The sequence below is a fragment of the Herpailurus yagouaroundi genome, unplaced genomic scaffold, assembly GCF_014898765.1.
Source record: "Herpailurus yagouaroundi ecotype Mexico unplaced genomic scaffold, PumYag 160, whole genome shotgun sequence".
NCBI classification, from domain to species: Eukaryota; Metazoa; Chordata; class Mammalia; order Carnivora; family Felidae; genus Herpailurus; species Herpailurus yagouaroundi.
The window spans coordinates 20,250,981-20,257,457 of record NW_024412401.1 but is presented as its reverse complement, the minus strand read 5'-3'; the positions used below and the strand labels follow the sequence as shown (position 1 = coordinate 20,257,457).

Sequence of the window (6,477 nt, the reverse complement as noted above, 5' to 3'; positions counted from 1 at the left end):
ACATTCTCTCTATAATCTTTCATCTCACTTCCCTCTTGAGTTCCCAAATTGTAGCCCACCCTTTCTTTCCCCTCTTCTTGGCTGGGTATATCTCCTGTTTCCCCCCATGATCTTCTGTTTTATCGTAGCCTTAATCTGTTACGACTCCCATGATCTCCCCAATCCTGGCTCCCCCCTTAACCCTTCATCTCAGCTCCACATGATTTCCTTAACACACTCAGAATCTCCCACCTCAATACCAACCCCCTCCTTCCCCCCATTAAATCTCAGCCCTAGTGTCCCCGCTGTTCAGAGCAGGCAGGGCTGCGGAGGCGGTAGCCAGCGGAAGCCGACGCTTGAGCAGACACGGTGCCTAGCGCCCACGTCACTGTCTCCCAGGCCCATCTGTGCTACAGGGAGCGGGGGTGGGGAGGGGGTAATCCGGGGGTGAAGAGGGGAAAGGAGTTCTTGGGGGGTTTGAGGACAAAAGAAGGGCCAGGGCAGAAGCTCTCACCTCATTTTCTTTGCCATTTCCCAGAAACAGTTCGGATACCCATGAGTTCACACAATCTGGATAGAGCTGGAAACTGAGGCTTGGAGAACACCAGTACCAGAGCAGAGCAGGAGAGAGATCTAAGGGGTCCTGAGGTCAGGTCTGCATAGTCTCCATTATCTGCCTTCCTTCTAGTACTCGCCATGGCGGTCCCAGGTGTAAAGGGGTGTGAGCTGTGAAGTAAAGAAAAGAAGTGGGGTAAGAGGAGGATGGAGAAGAGGTGACATGAGGGGAATGAGAGAAGGAAGGGAAGATGGGGTGAGGGGGATGGGAAGAGGAGGGGAAGAGAGATAGGGTGGGAGGTAAGGAAGGGGGATGAGAAGGGAAGGAGTAGTGGGGAACAAAGACTAGAAGGGAGGGGAGATGGGATGATGAGGGAATGGAACAGTGTGACAAGGAGGTGGGCATGGTACAGTGAGGGGGCCCAGGACTGGTGCTGGCTCCTTAGATCTGGGGGCTCTTACTCCCCCACCTCTAGACTCATGGGGGCCTGGGCTGTGGGTGGCTCTACTTCTTATTCCAGTTCTATTTTGCCTCCTCCAGCCTTGCCTGTGCCAACACGGAGGCAGAGTTTAGTCACTGGGCCTTACCTGGTCCCTGCTGACGCTATGTTGTGGGCTTAGACCTTGGGGCGGGGTGGGGGGGGGGTTGTAGCACCTATGCCTTCAGGTGCTGATGACATGGACCCCATTGTTTGCTGGGTTCTCTATGGCCACCCTGTGTCCTGTTGCCCTAAGTATCAGGTGTGTGTTAGGAAGCCGGGTGTACCGTGTGCCATAAGTGTAAGAATGTAGGCTATGTTGACCTTGTGAGTTGACTTGCCACATCTGTGCCTCATTTCCTTCTTTGTATAGTGGGTGTAGAAAACGGGTATAGTACCTCACTGAGTTGTTGTGAAGGTTAATTAAGGTAACATATGCATCTAGTTCTGCGCTTGGTATGTAGTTAATGCTCAGCAAAGTTAACTGTTACTCTCTATATTCACAGATGTCTGGATGTGTGAGTGCATCTGTTTGATGTTTGAGTCTGATTGGGAGTTATTGTTGTATCTGTAATGTGATTTGTAAGTGAGAATATATCTGTGCAATATTTTTGTGTGGTAGTGTGCCTGATTCTGTATTATTTGCTGTGTATGTGATTTTGTGTTAGTATACATGTGTGACTAAATGACTGTGTAGGTCTGTGTCGACATGACAAACAGCTTCGTGGATGTTGACATGTTGACATCATGTCTGCCCAGTGTATGCATGAATCTGTGATCGTGTCAGTTCTGAACACTTGCATTCACCCTCCCTCCTTATGGAGACGTCATAACCCTAGGTGTCCCTCATTTTCTCACCCTGAGGGAACCGGAACCCCGGGGGCTGGGGTGGAGGTGGGTGCCACTAAGGAGGTGTTTAGACAGGAGCACATGTTCCCTCCCAGACTGTGTATGGGAGGGGAGCCTCCTATCTTGCACATATCCTGAAGACTTCAGAGGAAGTGCTCCCCCACCTAGCCCATTCTTAGTTCCCTGTCTTGTTGCCATGGCAGCCGTTGCCAGGGGCTCCCATGGTTGCTAAGATCTGGGTGTGGGAGGATGCCAGGCCCTGTTGCCAGTAGAAACAGAGAATCCGGGGGAAAGCAAGACTACCCCCACAGCTGCCAGCTCTCTGCAGTGACAGGACTGGTCCTTGGACCTCTCCTGTCCCTAGATTGTACCTATGATTTGTATGTGGTAATTCTATTGTTAGTGAGGAAGCTTTCACAGGAAGTTGGAACTGGAATACTGGGATCTACCTTCTGAAGAGACCGTGACTCTAGCATGCCCATTACCATCTTTAAGGTTGAGAGGTCCTTAGAAATTAGTGACTCCTTCATTCTGTCCCCCAACCCTTATATGTTTCCCCTGGCAATATTTTTTGTTTGAGTTCTCCTGTGCTTATTACCTGATGCTTCCATCTTGTATATGAATGCTACATTGACCCCTTGATGCCAACTGACTCCTACCTGAGGTCAGACTCTTAGCATCTCACCTGAATACATACTGCATGCTGACACTTGGACCCAGACTTCTGTTCCACACTGTCAACTTTGACTTCAGCCTGAGACACTGACTTGGTCTTAGTCCTGGACCAGACATTTCCTCAAACTCAGCCTTAGCTTAAGCCCTTCTAGACATGGATGAGCCCTTATTTTGATACAGGTACTAGAACTCAGCTGCAGATTCAGTTCTGATCCTGTATGCTGATTGAACACTGACCAGTGATCTACTCACTGGTACTCACCTGGTTTTTCTTTTTTATGTTTAGAGGGAGAGCGTGCAAGTGGGGGAGAGGGGCAGAAGGAAGGGGGGAGGAGAGAGAGAGAGAGAGAGAGAGAGAGAGAGAGAGAGAGAATCTTAAGCAGGTTCCGTGCTCAGAGCAAAGCCCTATGCAGGGCTTGATTTCACGACCCTAGGATCATGACCTGAGATGAAATCAACCATTGGATGCTCAACTGACTGAGCCACCCAGTTGCCCCTCACCTGGTTGTTCTAAACCTACACTGACCAGTACCCTAACTATTCAGAAGGGTTATTTCTTGCCTTGGGAGTGAGAGGATAGTGTTAGAAATGACCAGCAGAGGGCATGCAACATCAGGTTCTAGAGGCAAGCTTTCCAGACCTCATCCTGGAAAGGGACAGCAGGTGTATTGAGACCTTGACTCTTTTCTCTCAGGTCATGACCGAGAGTTGTAGGTACAACAGTTGGTCTATGAGGTTAACTAAAGAAATTAAGTTTCCCGACCCAGTTATTCTAATGTTCTATGGTCATATGGGTCTCTACAATCTTGAATATGCCTCCAGCTCAGCTGGACTTAGGGCTGGGCATTCACCAGAAGGTGCTTAACCATTTGTAGGCATCACAAGTCTCAAGAGGACAGGATGCCTGGGAAGTATCCCACCCCCAACTCAACAGTTTTGTCATATGCTTATACAGCTTCACTACCTTCCCTGGTATCTAGTTACCTTTTGGTGCTATTGAGGAGAAGTCTGCCTCTCCTCCACCTTTGGTCTTAGCTTTGTCCTTGAGGTCACATTGACTTCATCAGTCCCACCTGCCAGACATCAGCCATCTACATTACCTCAACCCTGTTTCTCTCCAGGGTGAGACACCTCTCAGGCCTTCATGGTTTCCTCTTCTGTCTTGCTTCATTCCAGCTCCCAAAACTATGCTCCCCTGGCTGGGTTTCAGTTCATAGTGCCTGGCTCTGATTAGCTTTTTCCAGGAGTGCTGGTACAGTGTACAAATGAGCCAGCCTGCCTTCCACTTCTGATTCTGAACTTCTTTCTACATAGCCTCATGTTACATCAGTTTTTTTTTTCTGTAGCTACCTCATACTGTTCACCCATATCAAGTGAAGACTACAACCTCCTCTTCCTGAGCTGCTGGATCACATCTTGCCCATTTGTACGATTGCCCAAATGTTACAATTTTGAAAGGAGTGTTACATTTATTTTTAAAAAACAAAGATACTTGAAATAAATGAAACAAACATTTTTTCAGTACCTTCTGCATTTTAGGACAATCCTCAGGCTTGGAAATCTCTGCATTTATGTTTACTTAAAGATGGTATAGGAGGGGCTGAAGTGCTTGCTGCATGAAGCAGCACATGTGCTAAAATTGGAACCATACAGAGAAGATGAGTATGGCCCCTGCACAAAGATGACATGCAAATTCATGAAGCTTCCATATTTTTGGTTTTGATGAATGTTGAAATGTAATAATGTAAAGTGAATGTATATATGAATAAATTAGTATATTACCAAAAAAGAAACAACAACAACAAAAAAGAGGGACTGAAGATCCCCAGCTGGCTTGATTATGACTTCAGCACTGTGGACAGAGGCCATTAGCGGTACCCCTGGCTATGCCTGTGATTGTGGGTGGGTGGAAGATGATACACACACAGATTTTAGATGGGGCCAGAAATCCTTGCTGCTCACTTAGTGCCTTATGGTGTATAAAGCTCTTTCCTCTCACCAAATTCATTCTTGTCTTCACTCAACTATCAGCCCAGGAGACAGGACAGGAATTGTTTCCCAGACTTTTGCAGATAAGGAAACTGAAGTTCAGCAAGGTCAAACTCCAAGCAACACTTTAGGTGGGGTGGGAAAGAGAACACTATTCCATGCTTAGCAAATTTGGCAGCTACTGTTTCACCTTTGAAGAATGACTTTCTTAGAGATAAGAGGAGTGCACTTGAGCCAAAGCAGGGCAGTGAGTGGAAGTTTGTGTGGAGCCAAGGGTCCAGCAAGCCATGAGAACAAGTGGCAGTTGGGAGGGGGAACAGTCCTTAGAGGGCCTAAAGTTCATCAGGATTGTTGTACTGAGGGTGGGGAAACCTTGCTTTTCATTAGGGTCCACAGAGGCCCTGATTTTATGTCTCTTTTTCTGTCCTAATGCTTGCCTTCACTGAACTTGAGACAGAAGAAGGGACCCTTAAAATCTCAAGCTGTCTCTGAGCCTGATAGACCTCCATTTGAAAACTCCAGGGAGGAGAGGTATGGGAGAAATGTGAGTGAATGGGGTGAGTTGTGCAGGTTGTAAGAAATCCTGTGACATGGCTACAGGACCGGCTGCTTATGTGTCTGTTTCTAGGGTGGAAAGGGGATAAGCTAGACCACACAGCAGCTGTTTCCTTGAGGTGTACTCTGACAGGCAGCACAATGAAGTGGTTAAGAACATGGGCACTGAAGCCAGACAACCTGGTTCCCCTGTTTCCTAACTATGTGACTGTGTAACCTTGAGAAACTCTCAGCCTCTATTCCTTACTTTTCTCATCTGTAATACAAACCTGAGGGTTGTTTTGAAGATGGTTTTATGTAAAGCATTTAGAACTTCCCAGTGCAGGGGCACCTGGGTGGCTCAATCGGTTAACTGTCCAACTCTTGGTTCCAGCTCAGATCATGATCTCATGGTTTGTGAGTTCGAGCCCCATGGCAGGGCTTCTTTTGGGATTTTCTCTCTCCCTCTCTCTCTGACCCCTCACTCTCTCTTTCAAAATAAATAAGTAAAAACTTAAAAAAAAAGAACTGACCAGTGCATAAAAGTATTTGAAAATATTAGCAATTATTTGTATTTGGGACCCCTGTGATTAAAAGGTAGAGTATCTGCCTCTAATCCACAATCAAGAGATGCATTCCTGCCTATACATACTGGTTCTGTTCTTATCAGGTAAAGGAGACAAAAGGGGATTTCAGTCCTCTGAAAGCTTCTCCAGACCTTAGTTTACCCAACTCTGTCATAACACATTGAAACACTGTGGGGCTCCTGGATGGCTCAGTCAGTTAAGTAGCTGACTTTGGTTCAGGTCATGATCTCATGGCCCTCTGTGCTGACAGCTCAGAGCCTGGATCCTGCTTCAGATTCTGTGTCTCCCTCCCTCTCTGTCCCTCCCTCGCTCTCTCTCTCTCTCTCTCTCTCTCTCTCTCTCTCACACACACACACACACACACACACACTCAAAATAATAAACATTTTTAAAAAATTTACACACTGCAAAAATGGGGAAGAAACTCTCTACCAAGAAGGACTCAGACTAGGAGAAAATATAGCCAACTAGCTTTCTTACTTTGTAGCCCAGCAGGAATTGGGAAGAGAAATGTGTCTAAAACTGGCCCTTGGTGGTGGTGGTGGTGATAGGATACATAGCATACAGGCTTGGAGGCCTTACCTCTTCCTCAGTTTCTTAGAAAGTTCTGGCTTCTCTTTTCAGTGCTTTTATTTGCCCTCTGTGTCCATGGTGGAGCCCATGGTGAATCAAGTGGAATCACTTGATTCTTGGGAAGGTCATCACCAGGAAATCCCTAGAAAGAGAGCCACAGTGTATTGCATTCTTCCTGGAGGCCATGGTTGTTCCCATCTTAAGATTCAAGAATTGGCCAATAATAGGAAACCACATAGAAACTCAGCAGGTGCCCC

At 47.0% G+C, this 6,477-nt stretch overlaps 1 non-coding gene across 1 annotated transcript; it reads left to right on the top strand.

The window, feature by feature from the left end:
* Window positions 1-4,142: 4,142 nt before the first annotated feature.
* LOC121035195 (U6 spliceosomal RNA) lies at window positions 4,143-4,252 on the top strand. Its single transcript, XR_005792783.1, has one exon. It is a non-coding gene; the product is annotated as a U6 spliceosomal RNA (small nuclear RNA).
* Window positions 4,253-6,477: the final 2,225 nt, after the last annotated feature.